We start from the raw sequence: 24,428 nt of genomic DNA on the forward strand, positions 1-24,428 counted from the left end.
AAGGAATAATACACCAAGGATATACAGCTATCCAAGCACCATATTCTGTTTAAACATATTTAGAAGTTTCTTTCATGTGGTTATGCCATTGAGTAAATCCATTTGCTCACTTGAAATTTCTTAAGCTTAACATTAATTTTGTTTCAAGGTTGCATAAAATATTTAAATGGTTCTAAAGTGAAACCTACAAAAATAGGAATTTGGTATCTCTCCATCTACTACAGGTAAAACTGTGTTTAAAGTTTTATAGCTTATCATACCATGGCTTTCTTTCATAAATAAAGAACTATACAGTCATATCTCCTCATTTATCAGGTAAGCAGTAGCACATGATATGCTTTTGTTTGCTCATAGAATATTATTTACAGGTTAACCCGCCATTGTATGTGCAGATATTTGCACTCCTCTACCATGTTGATATTCTGTATGTACCATTCTTTTTTTTTTTTTTTTTTTTTTTTTTTTTTTTTGACAGGCAGAGTGGACAGTGAGAGAGAGAGACAGAGAGAAAGGTCTTCCTTTTGCCGTTGGTTCACCCTCCACTGGCCGCCGCTGCAGCCGGCGCACCGCGCTGATCCTGGCAGGAGCCAGGAGCCAGGTGCTTTTCCTGGTCTCCCATGGGGTGCAGGGCCCAAGCACCTGGGCCATCCTCCACTGCACTCCCTGGCCATAGCAGAGAGCTGGCCTGGAAGAGGGGCAACCGGGACAGAATCCGGCGCCCCAACCGGGACTAGAACCCGGTGTGCCGGCGCCGCAAGGTGGAGGATTAGCCTATTGAGCCACGGCGCCGGCTTGTATGTACCATTCTTTCTTCAAGACCTTTAAGGATGAATATGTGCATTATTTCAAGTATTCGGAAAAAAACAGTGATGCAATAAGTAGACCTATTTCTTTGGGGTTTTTGTATTTTTCTACTTTTTTAAAAAGATTTATTTGGGACTAGCGCTGTGGCCTACTGGGTAAAGCCAACAACTGTAGTGCCAGCATCCCATTTGGGTGCCAGTTCAAGTCCCAGCTGCTCCACTACCAATTCAGCTCTCTGGTATGTCCTGGGAAAGCAGTAGAGGATGGCCCAAGTGCTTGAGTCCCTACACCCAATGTGGGAAATCCAGAAGCAGCTCCGGGTTCCTGGCTTTGGATGGGTCCAGCCCCAGCCATTGTAGCCAATTGGAGAATGAACCAGCAGATAGAAGACGGCTCTCTCTCTCTCTGCCTCTGCCTCTCTGTCACTGTGCCTTACAAATAAATAAATATATCTTTAAAAATATTTATTTATTTGCTTGAAAGGCAGAGTGAGAGAGATAGAAACAGAAAGAATCTTCCATCCACTGAATCATTCCCAAAATGGCTGCAAAATCCCAGGCAGGCCCAAGCTGAAGGCAAGAGCCCAGCACTCCAGCCAGATCTTCCACATGGATGGACAGGGGTCCAAATACCTGGGCCATAATCTGCTGCTTTCCCAGATGCATTAGCAGGGAGCTGCACCAGAAACAGAACAGTGGAGACCTGAAGCAGCGCTCCAATATGGGATGTCAGTAATACAAGCCTCAGCTATACTGACTGCACCGTAACACTGGCCCTCGTTTCTACTGTATTCTTGATATAGGCTCCTAAAAGTAGGCTTGCAGAGTCAAAAAGGAAATGTTTACAAAATTTCACTGGATTCAAAGTCATCTTCAAAGGAGCTGTCCATTTTGCAACCACACCAACATACGGAAAGCTCTATTGCCCTAAGTCTCCAGCCTCATGGACAGCTGAATTTTTTTAAAGGTCACTTTTATAGGACATGTAAATGTTTCTCCAGTTTGTCATTTGTCTTATTTGCTTATTCTGAGATCATTTACAAAAATTCTATGCAACAAAATTTTTCAGTCATTTCTGCTTTAACCTCTCTGACTTTTAGCTAGAACTTAGGTTAAGTTTTGCCAGTAGTCAGGTTATCAAGGTATTAGTTCATGCTTTTTCTGGTACTCAAGTAATTAGATCTTTAACATTTAAATTTCTTTAAAATTTACATAGGATCTATCCACTGAATAGATCTAATTTTAAAATTTTTTCATAAAAGTAACCAGTTATCACAGCACTCTTATTAGCAAGTCTATCTCTTCTGATTTCAAATTCTAACTTTATCTTAAACTAAATTTCTTTTTATATCTGAGTCCATTACTGGATATTTCTATTATATCCCATTGGCCTGTCTAATTAATTTTAGAAGTTTTATATTATATTTAATATCTGATAATATTAACTTTTTCCCTTGTTCTTGAGAATTTTGCTGAATATCCTTGCTTTCTTATTGTTACAGATGAATTTCATAATCAGCTTTCCAACACAAAATTTTTGAAAATAACATTGATTGCATGTATACTGGATTACATTAAATTTATAAACTAATTTAAGAATAAATGATATCTTTATAATTTTGAGTCTATCTAATAAAATGACATGCCTTTCATATCTTCAAATATACTTATATATCTTTCATATGTGTTTCACTGTTTTCCTTCGAGGAGTTTTGATATTTCATGTTAAAATCAGTTTTACCCAGGTACTTTACTTTTTTATTGATTAAATGAATGAGGTCTTACTTTCCATTTTATCAAATGGGTTTCTCAATAAGGTTCAGTTTCGGGGCCAGCACCGTGGCACAGGTTAATCCTCTGCCTGTAGTGCCAGCGTCACATAATGGGCACCGGTTCTAGTCCTGACAGCCCCTTCCAGCCCAGCTCTCTGCTATGGCCTGGGACAGCAGTGGAAGATGGTCGAAGTCCTTGGGCCCCTGCACTCATGTGGGAGACCCGGAAGAAGCTCCTGGCTTCCGGCTTCAGATTGGGGTAGTTCTAGCCGTTGCAGTCATCTGGGGAGTGAACCATCAGATGGAAGACCTCTCTCTCTTATTCTCACTCTCTCTGCCTCTCTGTAACTCTGTCTTTCAAATAAATAAAATAAATCTTAAAAATACAAGGAATTTTCTTTAAAAATATAGCGCAACAATTAGTTCTGGACTAATATTTTATAACATTAGACCTTTGCAGGAGAGAAATCGATGTTCTATACCTTTAGTTATTTGCAAAATACAGCTATTTCTTAAGGTCAGAATGATGAAATTAGACCCTAAGTTGGTACAAACATAAATCCCATAACCAAAGAGTTTTAAACACAGGCTTAAAAGTCTGTGTGATGTTTAATGTCATGATTGATGCTTTGTTACAAGATAACAAAGTTCATTGATTGTTTTCTCATGGAAGATCCCATATAGGATAAAATCAGTATATTATACTGAGATTAGGAGAAAAGAAAGGAAATTCTGATTAAACATTCAAAAATGAAACAAAATATATCTATTACCATCTACACATCAGTGTCAACTGGATTCAAAAATGGCTCTGTATTCTCTATAAAAATAATAACAATATCATAAAACTAATTTCTTACTCTAACAGGGGTTATGTTGAAATATTATACTGAAGAATTCCTTTTTTTTTTTTTTTCATTTCATTTACTTGAAAGGCAGAGAGAGAGAGAGAGAGAGAGAGAGAGAAAGAAGAGAAGAGAAGAGAAGAGAAGAGAAGAGAAGAGAAGAGAAGAGAAGAGAAGAGAAGAGAAGAGAAGAGAGAAAAAGAGACAGAGATTTTTCCATCTACTGCCAGGCTAAAACCAGTAACCAGGAACTCAATCTGACTCTGCCACGTGGATGAGGAAACTCAAGTACTTGCACCATCATCTAACAGCTGCTAGGGCATATATCAGCAGGAAGCTAGATCAGAAGCAGAGTAGCTGGGACTTAAAACAGACACTCCAATACTAGATGTGGGTGTCCCAAGTGGTGACCTCACTGCTGCACCAGATGCCTACTCCATAAATACTTACACCTAAATACTTTTGTTAGTATGATGCAACTGAATATAAGACAAAGCAAATCACTTACAACTTAAAATTTTCTTCAAAAAAATCAAATTAACTCCATGTTTGATCCATACATCAACCTGTATAAGCAATCGAAATAGTCAGGAATTGTATAGTACGTATATTCTATTGACTTCAATTGGATATTTTCTTGAACAGAATAAAAACATCAAAAGTAATTTAGAGTAACGGGAACTGACAAAGTGCAAACTCTTAACAAAACACTTACCCAGAACAATTTCAAGACTATAATATGATTTTGGAATTAAACTATCTGATATCTAAATTGTCCAATGGATTTCTTTAAAATAATACAAAGAATTATAGGCTTAAATCATTAACTCGCGGTCTGGTGCATTAAAGTAAATCGTGGTAACATATAATGAACATCCATCCTCTTTAGAGAAATAAAGTATGGCAGCTAAAATCAAAATAGTCCTAACATGAGACGCTACCTAATTCAGTGTGTTTTTCTGCTCTGAAGAAATAATTTTCATTGTTTCTGTTGATTGAGTTAAATGTTGGGCTGAGACAATGTAAAACCAATGAGTTCTCTTTGGAGACCTTTTTTGTAACTATTCTAAATCAATCCTTTATTGCCAACACTTTTTCTTACTAATGAAGACAAAAGAACACTCTCTCTGGAGTATGGTCTGAAGACTGACACAAGAGACCACGCTGCATGCATGCATGCAGTATATGTATGTGTTTGTATATGTATGTGTATGTATTTTACCACATTAATATGATACTTGTATCCCATCATATTATAGCTAAAAATAAACACTTCCTTTTCAAAGAAGCAAAAGCAGGATACTAGCAACTGCAGTATTAGTACTTCGTTTTCTAAAATGGACTGAAAAAAATTCTACAGACATAATATTTACTTATTTAACTATTTGTATATCTAATCTTTTTTTTTTTTTTTTTAAAGAGGTTCACCTAAATGCCTGCAATGGCCAGGAATGGGCCTGAGCCAGAGCCAGAGCCTGAGTTATAGCCAGGAATTGAGAACTCAATTCAGATTTCCTTTGTGGATGGTAGGGACTCAACTACTGCAGCCATCATAGTTGCCATCTGGGGTTTGCATTTGTGGGAAGCTGGAATCAGAAATTACAGTCAGGTATTGAAGCCAAGCACCCCAGCAAGAGATGTAAGTGTCTTAACTACTAGGTCTAACTGCCTCTCAGTTAAATGTTTTAAAATTTTTTCTTTATTTACTTTCATGTTTTTAAAAAGGCCAAAAGACACAGGGAAAGAGAAATAAAAAGACATCTTCCACCCATGGATTCACTTGCTAAACATACAAAATAGCTAGGGCCGGGGCTGGGCCAGGCTGAAGGCAGGAGCCCCTGAACTCGAAGTGGGTCTCCCAGGTGGACAACAGAGACCAAGTACTTGAGTCATCACCTGCTGCTTGTGATGCATTTTAGCAGGAAGCTGGATCAGAAGTAGAGGAGTTGAGAATCAAACTAGGTATTCTAATATGCAGGCATCCCAGCTGGCAACTTAACTGTGCAAGAAATTCCTACTCCTCAACTCACTTTTGATTAGCTTACTGTACCACAGAACACGAGCAAAGCAAATAAATTTACTTCTAATTTCAATGACTATACATAATATCTTAATTCAGTAATCTTTCTAGAAACAATTTTAGTTGAATTATTTTTGGAAATGTTTAAGGATTTACTTATTTACTTTGAAGAGAGATCTTCTACCCACTAGTTCTCTCCCAAGATGGCCACAATGGCCAGCGTTGAGCCAGGCAAAAGCCAGGAGACAGGAGATTCACCTAACTAGCTCTTGCACATGGATGGCAGAGGCCCTGACACTTGGGCGATCTTCTACTCCTTTTCCCAAGCCATTACACAGGAGCTGACTCAGAAGTGGAGCACCTGGGACATGAACTAGTGCCCATATGGGACGCCAGCATCACAGGAGGTACCTTACCAGCTATGCCACAGCACTGGCCCTTATTTTTAAAATTTAATATAAGAGGGCAGCAAAATTTGAAAATATGAACACTAATATTAGGATCTGCCTCCAATACTAAAAGGAGGTAGGGACAGATAGTGGCAAATCAAAGTAGCACACTCATTCTCTAGAGTTCCATATCAGAACTTCGTAAGCATTTCAATTTCTACATTCCCATATAACCAAGTCAGACTGACGCAGGTTATTCTGAACATTTTTCAGGGGAAGAAATGGAAGCCCCACAGCCTATCACCTTCTCTTGCCACACCAGACCCCCCACGAGCAGCTCAGTAACTGAGTATACAAAGCACCGCACACATCCGATCCACTGCTCCTCCTTCAAACAGCTACTCTTCTGCGTTGGAGTCCAGATGCTTATACACCACTCTCACAAGGACAGACCTAAGCAAAAGGCCCAGATTTTCCCTACAAGGACTCCTGACGTTCTGACAGGGCGTTCTGGCATTTTGATTATCCAGAGCGTGGTTCAGAAAAACAGGAGACTAGAGCAAGCATCACGGCACAGTGGGTTCAGCTGCTGCTTGCACTGCTGCCATTCCATATTGGAGTGATGGTTTGAGTCCTGCTAACTCCACACTTCTGATCCAGCTTCCTGCCAGTGTGCTTGGGAAGGCAACAAATGATAGCCCAAGCGCTTGGGACCATGCCACCTACATGAAAAACCCAGATGGAGTTCCTGGCTCCCAACTTTGACCTTGTCCAGACCCAGCTATTGCAGCAATATGAGGAGTGAGCCAGCAGATAGAAGATCTCTCCCTTTTTTTCTCTGTCACTCTACCTTTCTAATATATCAATAAATATATTTTTTAAAGATTTATTTATTTATTTGAAAGGAAGAGTTGCAGAAAGGCAGAGGCAGAGAGAGAGAGGGTGGGGAAGAGAGATCTTCCATCCATTGGTCACTCCCCAGATGGCCACAATGGCTGGAACTCCACCGATCTGAAGCTAGGAGCCAGGAGCCAGGAGTCAGGACTTCTTCTGGGTCTCCCACATGGGTGCAGGGGCTCAAGCACTTGGGCCATCTTCTATTGCTTTCCCAGGCCAGAGCAGAGAGCTGGATTGGAAGTGGAGCACCCAGGACTCAAACCAGTACCCATATGGGATGCCAACACTGCAGGTGGCAGCTTTACCCGCTACACCACAGCACTGGCCCCTCAATAAATACATTTTAACAAAGAAAAAAATAAAGCAAGAAATAGTGACTATCAGTAGATCCATGGCTCCATGTGTTCTTCAGACTGTAAAAGTAAAGTGTAAGACCCAAGGCAGGTACTCTGAATCCCTCCTCAAAAATGAAACAGGGAACAGTATCACCAGGACTTCCTTACTTACTCATCTAAAAACCTGCTTGAATTGCTAGCAATCAAACTATCTCAATCAGCAACATATAATCTGTTCCACTGTGAATACCCTGAAGTGACAAATAATCAAGTCAGCAGCAATGGTTGTATTTTTCCTGAGCCTTGCATTCCCCATTAGATCCCACTCTGGCTGGAGTGTCCTATGTCTACTAACTCTAATCTCTAAAATGTGAGGTTGAACTAATTTCACCTTTTGACAGATAATGCCCTGATCTGGAAAGAAGACCAAAGTTAAATGTAATCCTATCATACGGCAATCAAGACAGATAAAGGCATAAAATCAAGCTGCATTCCAGGTCAGAAGCAGTTTCCCTGTTATTTTCTTCAAATAAAATGAATGATCACACTCAGTCACCCATTGGGAAACATCTGGCAGTTCACATAAAACATTTCATAATCCAATACCAATCTGATATCTACAATATCACATACAGAGGTAAGCTAAAATAAATGTTATTGGATTATAATTTCCTCTAGAGGAGGGACAATGTCTTATTAGTCTTTTGTATCTCTTCTGTCTTTCATGTAGTAGGTTTACTGTTGTGCATGTATTTAAAGAATAAAATGTTTTCAAATATAGTAACTTCTGTGTAACATCGCTATAAATAATATGTAAGATTGAAAACATTCATGATTTTAATTTTATGTTAACTGTATTTATCACAACAATAGCTTCTTTGCATACAAAATATCAAAGGTCAATGGCACGGAAAATCTTAGTTATTAGAAATTATGTAAAAGCAACTGGAGCCTAGTCATTTAATGCTATAGTTCCCTATTTTCTTTTTCAACATCTAAAATTTCTTTCGTTCTTCTGAGCAGTGAAAAGTTAAGAGAATCCTATTCTCTAAAAAGTAATAATGCACATGGGATCCAATTTTAATATTCTGAAAAAAATCAAGCTACTTGTAAGGATATACTGAATATTTATTCTTTCTCAATATAGCAGAGGCAAGCATATTATCAAGATGTAAATTTCAGACATCTAATTGTAGGACATACTTCCCCCTAAACAAGCCCATGTTTCCTTCAGGATGTGAGTATCCAAAAGAATTTTAAAATTTTCTCACGAGTCCACAAAAGTTCTATTACACATTCAAGGAGCAATACACATATACACAAGAAAACACTCAAGGTTATCAGTCTCTAAGGAATATAAACAGCACCTTTCTAAGCTGGGAAAGACAACAGAAAAGTAACAGAGAAGAGGCTACTGCAGAAAGGTCATTATGTAAATAAAGCATCCAGGTGTGCTTTGGTTCACTTGAGAATGCACATGTCAACACACAGATGTGTGTGTGCCCAACTAAGAGACAGCAGGCATGATGACGCAGCAGGACTTCTCAGTGCTTAGAATCAACTAAGATCAAATAAAAATAGGTCTAGAAAAGAACCCAAGGTTTCTTCTAGACGAATCTTAAACCTCCCATATTTCTTTCCTTCTAACTACAGCTTTATCACTTCACAGCCTTACTGTGAAACCAACAGTCAAAAACTACTCTCCCCATACTTAACATTCTATTCTCACCCCCCCACCCCAGACTTTGAGATAATAAAACCACACCCTGGAAGCAACAGATAAAGGCTTCTTAAAAAAGAAAAATACTAAGAATTAACAATGCTGTCAAGTCAGTCAAATATCATTTTAACAAAAGGCCCATTCCCACCTTACACCAACTAAAAACCAACATGACACTTGGAAAGGTATCAAATATATCATATAACTTAGTTTTCTTTAAAGTAATTGTAATGAAATCTGACAAGCACAAAAATACTCTTTAGACTATTATAATAGATTATAAAAATATACTTTTTTATTGGTTTCACTGTGAAACAGCAGTTACCTATTTAACCAAAGTGTCAAAAAATTTTAGGCACACACAGAAAGTTATATTGTTGAAGAAAAAAAAAACCCTAACTCTATACACAGATGATTCAGTTTTTTAAAATCAATGATCTTATACGCAATGCCGTATTTCCCTCCAGTAACTCAATCAATCGGTAACCACAAATTTTCTTGAGCTCTTACTCTTCATCAAACATTGCCCTATTAAAGTATGGGATGAAAGCAAAGACACTTAGAAAGTTTTAAGTAAGATAATTTTAAACATTGATAAATGCAATGAAAATTCATGAAAACGCAGAAGCAAGTTGGAGTTACTGAAGAAAGCTGCTCTGACACTGAAGCTAAGAATGACAGAAAGAAGGAATATTCCAGGTGAAAAGGTTTTCAAACAGAAGGAACAAGTACAAATGATACAAAGAAAAGTAAGACTGACTGAAGGGAAATCGTTAAGAAAGGGACAAAGAAGTGAGAGGAAGTCACTGGAAACTTTACAGGGGATGCCTTGATCTTTTTATGCGACATTCACATATGGTGTGATCTGAGTCAATTATTTAACATCTTTGTACCCATTTATTTATCTGCGAAATAGGGTTAGTAATAGCTCACATAGCTGTGGTAAGGACAAAATAAGTTAACACTTTAGTACACGGAATAGTACTTGGCACAGTAAATTATGAAATATGTGTTAACCATTATTTTATTAGCATTAATATTATGCATAGTAGCATTATCCTTATCTGCAGAGTGTACATTCTAAAACATTCAGTAGATGCCTAAAGCCACAGCTAGTACTGAATCCTATACTGTGTGTGCTACTTTTTTCCTATACATCCTTGCCTATGACAAATTTTAATTTATAAATTAAGCACAGAAAGAGAACAATCACTAACAATAAAATAACTATTTATAATAATATGATCAGTACAAGTTATTTAAAATTTATGGATCGTTTATTTTTGGAATTTTTTACTTAATATTTTTGACCATAACTAAAACCACAGAAAGCCTAACTACAAGTAAGTGGGTACTACTGTATATCACCACCAGCCAAAGATAATCACTATGGCAAGCAGATGAATTAAACGATAGCATGAATGTAAGAGTGGATACAAGGAGTCCAGCTAGCTAGGAGGCCACTGTAACACTGTCCAGACAAGAAAATGAATTAGAACCAAGAGTACTCAATGAGACAGATTTGGAATACAGTTTAGAAGTACAGATAACAGAACTATTTTATGAATATGCTCATTAGCCACTTTATATCTGCTTAGGAGAACTATTTAGACCTTTTCCCCATTTTTGATTGGTTTCTTTGTTATGTCATCAATGAGACAGGAAACAAAATACCTTAAGAAAGGCAAGGTTAATTGCAAAAGAGTCAAATTTTGTATGTCATAGTGGTTCACAAAATTCGCAAGCGCCTAAAGGCCAAGACTCACTTTCAATGATACTTGTGCCTTGCACAGTGACAGGAAGAATTGCAATTCAGATATTATAAAGGATATATAAAAATACTAAGAATAAAACGCTCAAAGCAAGAAGTGCCATTACTTCCAATTCAGAGAGAAGGCTTTAACATTTAAAGCTCATTTCCTACAGAGATTAACTAAATTTTACTTCAAGGGTCAATTCAAATCAGCTGGCACAGCTCCCTGGGTGAGTGACTGGAGGGGGACGCTGAAGGTGTATCTGACCCTGAAAAACTTAGTAATGTCTGTTATGAGCATCAGAAATGGAGAACAGTGACTTCTGTGACAGGGTACCATCCCCAAGAAAGTTCATATATTTTAAAAATATAAATAAAACATATTTTAATTTATATATTTTGAAAATTAATTAAAAACTATTTTTAAAGTAAATGGTTGATTTTCGAAAAAAAAGAAAACCTCAGAGTATACCCTTAACATCACAGCATGATCAAAGAAAACTCAAGGCCCCGGATTCTTCCAAAACAACTGTTTTGTGCTACTAGCAGCATCAGAATATTAGGCTTTTTAAAAATTTTTTTAACTTTTATTTAATGAATATAAATTTCCAAAGTACAGCTTATGGATTACAATGGCTTCCCCCCGCCATAACTTCCCTCCCACCCGCAACCCTCCCCTTTCCCGCTCCCTCTCCCCTTCCATTCACATCAAGATTCATTTTCAATTCTCTTTATACACAGAAGATCAGTTTAGCATATATTAAGTAAAGGTTTCAACAGTTTGCACCCACACAGAAACACAAAGTGAAAAATACTGTTTGAGTACTGGTTATAGCATTAAATCACAATGTACAGCACATTAAGGACAGAGATCCTACATGGGGAGTAAGTGCACAGTGACTCCTGTTGTTGACTTAACAAATTGACACTCATGTTTATGGCGTCAGTAATCACCCTAGGCTCTTGTCATGAGTTGCCAAGGCTATGGAAGCCTTTCGAGTTCACCGACTCTGATCATATTTAGACAAGGTCGTAGTCAAAGTAGAAGTTCTCTCCTCCCTTCAGAGAAAGGTACCTCCTTCTTTGATGACCTGTTCTATCCACTGGGATCTCACTCGCGGAGATCTTTCATTTAGGTCTTTTTTTTTTTTTTTTTTTTTTTTTTGCCAGAGTGTCTTGTAGGCTAAAGGGATCATTATGTAGCTTAGTAAGTTATTTCATATGCACCTTCTTAGAGTCTTCATCATTTCCATGTAATTTAATAAGATGGTGAACCTATTTCTCTTCAATGTAGTTGAGGGTACGAATCAGGCTGGAATAATATCACCGAGTCTTACATAATCAGTAGCAACGACTTTACTAGCATAAATTAAAGTCTACACAAATTATCAAAGCAAACTCATTAACTCTAGTATAGAAATGATTTCACATTAGTTGGTACTATATCACCTTCTTGTTTCTAACAGAAGGAAAGTTACATAATAACTGCTTCTAAATACTACTAAAAATGTGCTGAATCAAAAAAAAAAATGTAGGGAAAGTGTTGTGGTGTAACAGGTAAAGACAGTGCCTTCAACAGTGGCATCCCATATGGCTACCAGTTCATATCCCAGCTGCTCCACTATTCATCCAGCTCCCTGCTGATGGCCTGGGAAAAGCAACATGTGTCCATGTGTTTGGACCCCTGCCAACACACTTGAGAAACATGGGTGAAGATCCTAGCTCCTGGTTTCAGTCTGGCCCAACCCTGGCTGTTGGGGACATCAAGGAAGTGAAACAGCTGACAGCAGATCTGTGTGTGTGTGTGTGTGTGTGTGTGTCCCTCTCTCTAACTCTTTCACATAAATATTTTTTTTAAAACTGTAGACAACTAGTTTCAATGATGAACCCAATAGACTCAATAAATATATGGCAGCAAAAAAGACAATAATATGGGCAATACAATGATATGGCTAACATGTAAGTAATCATTTCATATTATATACACAATACAAATAAGAATTTTACCTCTCAATATTTTCAGAAATTGAAGGGATAGAGGGCAGCACGGTGGCTCAGTGAGTTAAACCTCAGCTTATGACACTGGAATCCCATATCAGACCATCAGCTCAAGTCCTGACTATACCATTTCTGATTCAGCTCCCTGCTAATGTGCCTGGGGAACAAACAGAAGATGATCTAAGTACCTAGGACCCTGCCACCCACATGGGAGAACTGGGTGGAGTTCTGGGCCCCTGGCTTCAGTCTGACCCAGCCGCAGCTGTTATGGCTATTTAAGGAGTTGAACCAATGGATGGAAGAGTGTTATCTTTCTCCTTCTCTCTCTCCCCCTATAACTCCCTTCTTCTTTCCCTCCATCCCTTCTCTCTGTCATTCTGCCTTTCAAATAAATCCCTTCTAAAAATCTCATTAAAAAGAAAGAAGTTGAAGGATTAAGAATGAGAATTCTAAACACAGAACATCCAGTTCAAGAAAAAGCAGAACCAACCTTTCCAAATGACAAACTTAGTTTAACACAATCTTGCAGTGATACCAAGAACTCTCTTTTAATTTAGAAAAGGAAAACAAAATGAACCCTGAAAGTCCCCACTCTGCACAGCCTACAATGTGGTCAAGAGCACAAATCTGCCAAGACTCAACTTATAAAGGAGGGAGAGCCAAGTCCCACTAATTAAAGCCAAAGAGGAAGGAAAGACATGAGGCATGCAATCAAGTAAGGCACAGGCATAAACAAAGAGAAATAGGAGCAAGGGCTGGGCATCAGCAATGGATTGCTTGCACACATCCTTGTTGCCTTCTGAGTGTGTGCTGATTTCTCCACTATCACAGATGGTTTCCTCTTTCTACATGGGATATGGCCTCTGACAACATGCTATGTATCATTTCAGTCCTGTGACCAAGATGTAAAGAGAGATTCTCTCTTTTACACTGAGTTTGAAATTTTCAGTCAAGAGGAATTCAGAATAGCCTTGACTGGAACACAATTCTCAGAGCAGTCCCTGAGGTGAGGAGGAGTGAGGGACCAGGCCAGATCAGACCAGGTTACATAATTGATCACGTGAACAAGGAAACGTTATTGAGAAGAAAAAAAGAGACAGAACTGGAAAGTCACAACAATTAGCATCTAGTACAAATGGGCAACATTAGCAGATGAAACAGATGAGTGAGAAGATAAAGTCAGGAAGATTTTAGGGGGCAGTTGTGGCGATACAGACATTAAAAACAAATAAATGTTTTCAACAAATATTTACTATGACTCCACCACAGCAAGGGTCACTGGCCTTAAGGGATTTACAGTCTAATGGAAAAGACAGACAACTTATAAGTAAATACATGAGTTTATATGCAAATACAATGACAACATTCAGGAGTAAATTAATATTAAGGTTGCAATGATGGGAACACAAGAAAGGACCAACTCAGGGTGATACAGCAGTTTCTCTGAGGTGACATTTAAACTGAGACCCCAAAGAGGAGGAGCACAAAGTCATGTGCAGGGGATTACGGAAGCAGAAGGTAGAGGTAAAATAGGTATGAAGGTCATGAAGCAGTAATCAGTTTGGCATATAAGTGGAGAACAAAAGGAAGACCAGCATCAAGGTGTGTCTAAAACTTCACACTCAAGTTAAGAAGGGACACGGATGAAACCAGAGAGTAGTAAAGAGCTAAATCCAGAGGGATGTTGTGAATCATAGAAAAGAACACGAACGTAGGGAGGGAGCTTGCTGCTCAAGTCTAGGAAAAGATTTTTTTAAAAAAGTGGAAAAAGTGAAGTCTCAGAGAAGAGTTAGGGAAAAAACAGCAGAGGAAACACTACACAAATTGGAGGGACACAGGGGACCTACATGGAGGGCAAGGACACACACAACTTAGGACCCCAGCAGCCAAGAGCCTCTGCAGCAGCGTTGGAGTGAGGTTCTAGACTGCAGCAGCACAAGACACTGGTGAAAAAGCTGCAGGAAGAGCCTAGAGAGATCTGGCTTGGAGCCTTGTGAGGTACAGTGTACCCACCAAACTAGAGGAGAAAAAACAAAGGGGCACGACTTCTCTCTCGCTGATCACCCAGCAAAGGTATCCTGTAACAAGCTGACAGAGAGCAGGTGCCATTTTGGACTTATGTAACAGCTGCACCAGCTTGTGTCCAGGCCAAGCAACCAGCCAAGCAAATACTCCTGAGTCTGGTGGGGAGGATAGGGGGATAGGCACTTGGGACTGTGGGAGGCTTGTGACCCAGGACTGTGAATAATATTGAGGCTGCGTGGAAGGACTCAGGGTGTGGCAGGACATTGGGCAGTTGTGTGGGAATCTCCACACGATCAGGGCTCCCTGGTTACCAGTGAGGGACACTGCTGGGGAATCTATATACTGAGGACTGCACAGATTCTTCGTGTGGTCTTTGGGGCAGAGTGGACAAATAGTATACTCACCAGGGCTAGCATCCAGGCACTGATCTCCTTCAAGGAGAGGAACTCAGCTGAGTCTACACCAACAGGCAAGATAAAAATAAAAAAAAAAAAAAAAAGGAGATTTACCATGCCAAACCTAGGTGTGTCACCTCAGACACATCCTTCACCCTGGAGCACTGAACAGAGCTACCTGGCCACACCCAACACAGGCCTCTAGATATTCACTGAAAGCAGACACTCCATTAATCCACTCACAAATAGTCTAAAGATAAAAGCCACACAGCAAAAAAAAAAAGGAAACCAATGAGTATCTCCACAAATAACAAATGCATCAATTCAAGAAACAAGAATAAGGAAGACAATATGACACCCACAAAAAAGAACACAATACTAGATTGTGAAGATGATGAGATTGAAGAAATGTCAGAAATGGAATTCAAAAAATTCATCATAGGATTACTTAGAAGTAATTAGAAGCAAATGAACAAACTAATGAAAACCATATATGACATGAAAGAAATTTTCACCCACAAAATTGAGATCTTAAAGACAAATCAAAATGAAATCTTGTCAATAAAGAACTCAATAAAACAAATAAAAAAATACTGTGGAAAGCCTTAACAACAGAATCAGCGAAGCAGAAAAAAGAATACCTGACATAGAAGACAAAGCACAGGAAATTACACAGTCAGACCAAACACAAGAAGAAGAAATTAGAAAACTTTTTAAAAAACACTGTTAGGAACCTACAGGTTACTATCAAATGACCCAATATACGGGTTATAGGAGTTCCTGAAGGTGTGGAAAGGAAGAAAGGAGAAGGCCTTTTTAGTGAAATAATAACAGAAAATTTCCCCAATTTGGAGAAAGAAAGGGACATGCAAGTACAGGGAGCATATAGAACCCTTAACAGACATGACCACACAATATCTTCACCATAGCACATTAATCAAACTCTGCACAGTAAAATATAAAGAGAAGATTCTAAAATGTACATGAGAGAAATGCCAGCATACTTTCAGAGGCTCTCCAATTAGACTCACAGCAGACTTATCATCAGAAACCATACAGGCTAGAAGAGACTGGTGAGATATAGTTCAAGTCTTAAAAGAAAAGAACTTTCAACCCAGAATACTATACCCTGCAAAGCTCTCATTTATGATCAAAGGTGAATAAAGACCTCTCATGATGAACAGAAACTGAAAGAATTTGTCACCACCCATCCAGCCCTGCAGAAGATGCTTAAGGATGTGCTGCACAAAGAAACATAGAAACATGGTCATCACTATGGAAGAAGGTAAAGGAAGGAAATCTCCAAAGAAAAAAGCAAAGGAATCCAAAGTAAAAGATAGGAATATGTATGGAAAAATGGCAGGGCAAAGTCGTAACTCATCAATAGTCACCTTGAATATAAATGGACTCAACTCTCCAGTTAAAAAACATAGACTGGCCAAATGGATTACAAAACAAAACTTGTCAATTTGCTGCCTACAAGAAACATATCTTCCCAACAAAGATGCACAGAGTTTGAAAGTAAAAGGATGGAAAAAGATACTCCATGCTAACAGAAACCAAAATAGAGCTGGTTTAACTATCCTAATATCAGACAAAATACACTTTAACACAAAAACTGTTAAAAGACAAAGAAGAGCACTATGTAATGTTTAAAGGATCAATTCAAGAGGAAGATTTAACTATTATAAATGTATATATAACTAATTACAGGGTACCTTGCTATTTAAAAGAAATATTAAGGGATCTAAGGGGAGACATAGACTCTAACACAATACTAATGGAGGATTTCAACACCCCACATTCAGCAACTGACAGATCAACCAGATAGAAAATCAGCATGGATAGAGCAAAGTTAATCAACACTATAGACCAAATGAACCCAATAGGTATCTATAGAACTTTTCATCCTACAGTTGATGAATCAAAATGGTTCTCACCAGTGCATGGAAACTGCTCTAGGATTGAGCACATGTTAGGCCATAAAACAAGCCTCAGCAAATACAAAAAAAAAAAAATTTGAAATCATACCAATACAGATTCTTGGACCACAATGCAGTGAAGCCAGAAACCAACAACTCCAGAACGTATACAAACACATGGAGACTGAACAACATGCTCCTGAATGAACAGGGGGCCATAGAAGACTGGATAAAAAGAAAGTATGGGATATGTACACTATGGAATACTACACAGCAGTAAAAAAAAATGAAATCCAGCCATTTGCAACAAAAGGGATAAATCTTCAAATCATCATACTTAGGGAAACAATCCTGTCCCAAAGGAACAAATACCATATGTTCTCCCTGATCTGTGATAAGTATTAGCACACCTAAAAGGAAATCTGTAGAAGTGAAATTGACACTTGGAGAAGCAAGGACTTGAATAGCACTTGTCTTAACTGTCAAGGAACAGGTGTGGTTTTTTTTTTTTTTTATGTATTATGGGACTGGGAATGGGAGAGGGAGGAGTAAGTAGGGTGAGAGTGGGGGTGGGGGGCAGGTAGGGTGGGAAGAATCACTATATTCTTAAAGTTGTACTTATGAAATCTGTACTCGTTAAATAAAAGGTTTCTCTGAAAAAAAAAAAAAGAAAAGAACTTGACTTATTTTTCCTAAGTACACGGGGTACTAAAGGATTGGGAACTATCCTAAGCTACTAAGTGGTGAATGTCAGCAAGAGGCCATAGTTTAAGGTGAGTAAGGATCAGAGTCATATTGTGCACATCCAGCCACACTACATTCCATGAACAACTCTCTTCCTCATTACCCAGGAAGCTATAGCTTTGTTCCTTTAGCTCTATGAATTTCAACTTCCAAACTACTAAGTCAGGAATAAAAATATCTATCTGAAGTGAAGGATAGTCCGGAAAATTGTTAATGTGTCTAACACAATGCTTTGAATATAGTAGGCTCCAAGGAAATAATAGGTCCATTTTCATTTACTTCTTGTGTAGCTAATAAAAATTCTTCTAAAATCATTAGGAGATGCTAAACTTTAAAAAAATACAATGTGAATCAAACACCTTACTCTAGGCAATGAAAACAAAGTGCCTAAGCAATGAGCAATATAAACAACACAGTGTGAATGAAAAATAACCTTGAGCTGATCAAAATATCCCTCTATACTATAACCAAAAACCTGTGTACTCCAAAGAAGGAACTTCAAATATCCAAGTTCTCTGCCATAAAATACACGTCACAGACAAAATATAGATACAAAGGTAAATAAATGCGCTTGAAATGTTCTTCCCTCTGAGTTTCCCAAATTATCTTTATCCACTATCCAGGTGGATAAATGTGTTATTCTCTACTTTAAAAAATATATAGAAAATCAGAAAAGTGAAAGAAACTACTCAATTCATAATCATATATCTTTGATTAGATTCTTATATATTATACTGTGGCTATAAACCATCTATTTTGTGAGATGATTGTAAGTAATTTTTAGATGTAAAGTACACTTTTCATAAATAGAATGAATATATAAGGTTCAGTTTACATTCAATATCTTGGACCTCCTCAAGAGTTCTCAACAATTCTGCAATCAAATTACAGATGATTCTCCCATGAAAAGAATGATAGGACAGAATGATGGCCAATAGAAAAGATCCAGTCCATGAGCATGCATGGCTCGTGAGTATATGAAATATGCTTGGTTGGAATTGAATAAAAGGCTAAGATACAGTAGAGTTTGAAGGCTCATTAAGGAAAAAGAATGTAAAATATTACAATAAATTTTCATATTGATTACAGGTTGAGGTGAACTTAGGATTTGATAGGTTATATAAATATATTAAACTAACTTCAGATTTTTCATCTTTTATAGTGTGGCTATAAGAAAATTTAAAATTATACATGTAGCTCACTTTAGTGTCTCCCATTATGATTCTTTTGAAAACTATCTAGTGGGGCACATGTTGTGGCACAGCAAGTTAAGGTACTACCAGCAGTAACAGTATACCATATTGAGTGCCATTTTGCATCCTGGCTGTTCTGCTTCCATTATAGCTCCCTGCTAATTTGCCTGGGAAAGCAGAGGAAAATGCCTCAAGTACTTGGGCTCCTGTTATCCTGTGGGAGACTCGAATGAAGTTCTCAGCTCGTTGCCTCGCAATGGCCCAGCCATTTGAGAAATGAAACAGCAAATGGATGACCTCTTTCTTTCTGTCTCCCCTTCTCTCTCTGTCACTTTGCCTTTCAAATAAATAAAATAAATCTCTTTTTAAAAAAAGAAAATCATACTAATTATTTTGTGTCACTGGTTCTTGAACACTGAAGTGATTCCAGAAACTCACAAAATACGCTAGAACCACATTCTAAGAGTGTAATCAACATAAGATTATATAGTATTTACTCTTTGGTGTACAAAATACATATATATACACACAAAACATGTCACACACATTTGTGAAACAAACATGTCACATACATGTGTGTTAATATTGTCCATTGTCAGTTCAAGCACGGAAAATAATGAGCTACATGAAATATTTAATAGTTATGAAAGAGAAATTTCCTATATGAAACACATATTTGAATGTTTTCACTTTCAAATACTTTAGTTACTGAAACAGGAATATCACCCTTGCCATTTTTACTGGGTTCCCAACTAACAAGCAAAAAGAGAGAAGAGAGAAGGAGGAAAAGGAAATCATTCCATCATTTGGCAATAGACAGGTCATATTCCTTCTAAACAGTACAAACAATATTGGTAAGGTGAGCAAAAGATTTTGTCAATCCTTGAAGGGAACATGAGTCAAACTACTACAAAAAGAAATTAAGGTATCCACTATCTGACAATGATAATTTTAAAGAATGTGTGAAACTCACACAAATGTCATGAATCAGGATCAAACCTGCTTTTCCTCTTACTCAAATCATAGAAAGACCCTTTGAAGAACTCAGATGCTAGAATCTTTTTCAGGCTTGAGACAACAGAACTGTTTTAATCCATGCTTAAATCTAGGATTTTCAAACTGTCTTACTACCTAACTTAATTGCCCCTATAAGAAGTGAAAAAAACTTTGATCCATAAATTATGGAGGGAAATCGAGCATAATAATGAAATAGTGTCCAAAAACTGATACCCTTTTTGCATTAAAATATACAGGGCTAATTATGATTTTAGCACTTGTTTTTGTCCTTGCTTTGTTCGTTGGCCAAACTTAAACACTTCTCATCTCCTTCAATGAAAAGTGGCACTATTATGTTCCTGGAAGCATGGGCAGGGTTCCTCAAAGCCTAATTTTAAGGCCTTAATTGGCTGAGGCATTGGGAGACCATACAAAGCCCACTTCACAGAGAGGGGCAAGACTGCCAGGTCACTCGAGAACAGACGAAGAGCTAACTGGAAGCTATTGCTGAAATCTTACACAGTGTTCTGGGAAGTTTTGCCAAACAGTAATGGAATGAAACACCATCCATCATCATAATACAGAACGCAAAGGAGTTGAAGTTAGCTTGCAGAAAACAGAACAATTTGAACACAAAAATGGTTATCTGCACTTAATAATTGAATATCATAAAAAGCCTGAACAACTTTTATGGAGATTGGATACCATGACTGGTACTGTGATGTGCTCCTGTCAGTTTCAAATCTATTGTTTTATCTCCTTATAACCTCTAAGTTCCAAGAATCATGTGTTCATAACTTAAGAAGGTTGCTACTTAGTAACATCTTTTGTTCATTTGGTACTATTTAACCCCCAGTCTACTTTTCCATTTGCAAAGATGAAAACTAATTCACTCATCCATGTATCCATTTATCAATCCAACACTGTGGTGTATTATGTGACAATGACACTTCAGACACAGAATAAAACTGTTGTGTTCCACAAGCAAGCCAATACTTAATAATGCATACATATAACTCAACATGTATACATTATAAGGACAGATAATTTGGAATAATTTTATTTTTTTCTCCAAATTCCTGGTTTAATAAGGACTTGTTTATTTTGAGAAAAAGGTCACAACATCAGGCTGTTCACAAAAATAACCCACAGTATCAACTTTAGAAAACAAATATTAAGACTATTACACTACTTTTTTTTCTAGATGATGCATCTGACATGCCAACTCTCATTCACAAAAATACATTGTTACAGTTGTGTTGAACAGCCCCACACAGCACTGTATGTGGAGCAGCACATACTTCTAACTCAAAGCCGCTCGCCGCTTGCAGATGCTACTCAACTAAATGAGATGGCTTTTGCAGTTAGGGAAGCAACTACTGAGCTCATGAATGGGAAGAACTGTACTCCCTGCATTAACAAGAGATTATTTTGGAGACAGCTGAAAAAAACCATACATCCTTTTTATTGCTAAATCATAAAGAGGTATCAAAATTAAAAGCAAAAATTACAGGGCAAGACTTAACAAAACTACTAGGAGCATCAAAGGAAGTGAAAATGGGACTAGGCGCAGGGCAATAGGAATTAATGAACATGGGAAGGACAAGGATGGGGCGAACAGTGAGCACGTGCTGAAGATACCAGGGGAGAGGATCTGGTGAAAATGTTGATCTTAGACAAGCGCCTAGGTAAAGAAATCATGGGATAAGATTCCTAAACCCCACTATGTGCTGAAGAGTCATCCTCTCCTTCCTCAGCCTCTTTTTCATCATCCTTGGTCAACTCCAGCTGGTCATCCCCCATCTTCATTATCATCATCATCATCCAGTAGGTCCCCTCCTCAGCAGAGTCATCTGCACCCCCCTCAGACTCCATCTTCTAGTCTCCTCTTTCTTCAGGGAGCTGCAGCTCTGCTCCTCTTCTGACTTACCATTCTTCATCTCTACTCCTTGTTTGCTCTGCTCCTTTTCAATTTATTCCAGGCTTTCCTGCAGAGAATCCACTTTTTGTTTCATGTGGGTCAACTCCTTCTTAATGGCCTGGAGGTCATCTCCTTCCAACTTTCCAGACTTGGAAGAAGATCCTCGCTGTCCACTCTTCGAATTGAAACCACTTTTCCCCTTCTTGAGGTGTTTCCTGATACACGCTGGCGTTTGGAGGGCACTACAGCCCGGGGAATAGGAGGAGGAGGAGGAGGAGGAACGCGTGCTGGGTAGCTGTACATCCTGTCATAATAATCCCGTTGAAAGCCATAGTCCAAGTCAAAAGAGGAGCCGTACATCTCCGCTGCAGTTCGTTTCACACCTGCTTTTCCTCAGTTCACTTTTGGCTCTGCAGCCAGATTCATATCTAACACCTGGCTGGCCAGCAATCATTCTGCCATCCTCTCCTGCTACTACAGCTCAGGCATTTCTCTCATTAACACACTGAACAAAGGCAAAACCCTTGTGGACAGAGCAGCCCACAGTTTTGCCATGCTTCGAGAAGATTGCCTCTACATCAGACTTCTTGACCACAAGAGTGTTGAGATTCCCAATGAATACACAGGAGTTCATGGAGTGAGGATCTGTCTTGTTGGTAACATTGCTTGCCATTGCATTTGATGCTAGGTTCTTCACAAAGCTGAAAAATGTAGCTGAAGATCAAAAAAATCTCACTCAAGCAAAGTTCCATTAACTTATAAATTTCAAGTGATTTGTAACCAGGAGGGGGAGGGAGAAGAGATTGGATTCTGAATCTCCCACTCCAGAGTTCTATGTGGAGAGGCCGACCACTGCTCAAAGTAGGCAACAAGGCCACCTGGAATAATTTTAAACAACTTAATTCCTTTATCATCAACTCTAATCACTAGTGTCAGGTATCTAAATCAAAAAAGAGGCTACCTTTTACTCATAAAATTTACATGTCAATTTGTTAAGTCAACAACAGGAGTCACTGTGCACTTACTCCTCATGTAGGATCTTTGTCCTTAGTGTGCTGTACATTGAGATTTAATGCTATAACTAGTACTCAAACAGTATTTTTCACTTTATGTTTCTGTGTGGGAGCAAACTGTTGAAATCTTTACTTAATGTATGCTAAACTGATCTTCTGTATATAAAGAGAATCGAAAATGAAAAAAAAATTTACGATTATACAGAAAAAGTTAAAGATCCAAAATTAACCCATAAATAATGTAAAATATTTTATATTCACATTAACAATAAAGACACATCATGAAAAAAGATACTGAATGACATTTTACATATTTGTGGTTAACAGTGAGGCCTTACAACTGACTTTGATATACCATTTAATTTCAACCAAAAGTTCAGAAACTCTTCCTAAAATTTCAATAGGATACTTATAAATTAAAAAAAAAGTGCACTGAGAAGCTTAATGCCTTCACCCCACATCCACCCAAGACTGCTCCCCATGCGATCATCCTTTATGACTGTGTACTTTAACTCCCCTATCCTCCTTGTTTACCCTCATTACTTTACTTAACAACTATTTATTAAGCACCTACTGTACGTCAGTTTCTGAAGACAAAAATACTTAAGGCACCTGTTATTAAATTCTGCTTCCACCTGCCTCTATTACACACCAATAGGGGTTTTGTTGCTTGGTTAGTTTTGTCTCTTGGCCATTGGAATGCAATTCTTAACTTTAGCTTACCTCATTCTTATTTTTCCAAGGCTTCTTAGTACAGAAAATTTACGCCTCCTTTACCACTATTATCTATTCCAGAACACAAGTCCCCTTATTTCAAATTATACCCATCAAGAATGACCCACAATTGATGAAAATTCAATGTACAAGCAGGAAATGTTCTGATTCCAAGAATTATAACATGCTGAAATTTGATACAAGAACTTCATATTAGTCAGAGAATATGTAACTCACAAAGCTAAAACCTCAGAGGAAAATCTTCTGGAGAAAATATGCAGAAAAAAAGAACAGAAAATCTTAAATGATATTAATTTCAAATAATTAAATGGAATGGTCAGATATTGGTATGGTTCAGATACGTTTGCAACTCTCTTAGAAACTGAATAGGGCAAAAGAGATCTGAAAAGGCTTGTTATTCCCCAAAACAACTCTTCCTCAGTAAACGCTCTAACCATTCACTTATTCCATTGCATCCCCTGGAATAAGAAAGGAAAAGAAGTAAAATGAGGTACTATCCAGAAACATAAAAATAAGATTCTTTAAGATTCTCCTTTAAGATTCTTCTTGTAGGCAACCACCACACAGCTCCTATTTTCTCACATAATTTCCAAATCCCCCCAAATGGAGGCGCCTCCTTTTTCCCCTGAGGTTCAGAAACCAATATGCTTCACCTATCTTCTATTACCAATACACCCCAGATGAATCTGATTTCACCAAGGCACATGGGAGGTTACAACATTTCATTGGTAGAGAAACTTCCTACTACCACAAAGCACAAAGGAAATGTTATCTTCATGAGGGCTCCTATAACCTACAATATATATTCCCTCAGGGCATTTATAGCATTTCATAATCTCAAGAGACAGAAGGAAAGATTCCTTCAGAGGTTATTTTGCAAGGAACAAATCTGCATTTAAAAAAAAAACACCAAAAAAACAAACAAACAAACAAACAATTACACAAAGAACTA

At 37.9% G+C, this 24,428-nt stretch overlaps 1 protein-coding gene and 1 pseudogene across 21 annotated transcripts in view; both read right to left on the reverse strand.

Annotated features, from left to right (window-relative positions):
• Positions 1-24,428, reverse strand: part of CEP128 (centrosomal protein 128) — a 475,965-nt gene that overhangs the window by 194,016 nt on the left and 257,521 nt on the right. The gene's annotated exons all lie outside the window — the stretch shown is intronic.
• LOC127484622 (heterogeneous nuclear ribonucleoprotein C-like) lies at positions 15,014-23,053 on the reverse strand (annotated as a pseudogene).

Source organism: Oryctolagus cuniculus, chromosome 20, assembly GCF_964237555.1.
Source record: "Oryctolagus cuniculus chromosome 20, mOryCun1.1, whole genome shotgun sequence".
Classification (NCBI taxonomy): Eukaryota; Metazoa; Chordata; class Mammalia; order Lagomorpha; family Leporidae; genus Oryctolagus; species Oryctolagus cuniculus.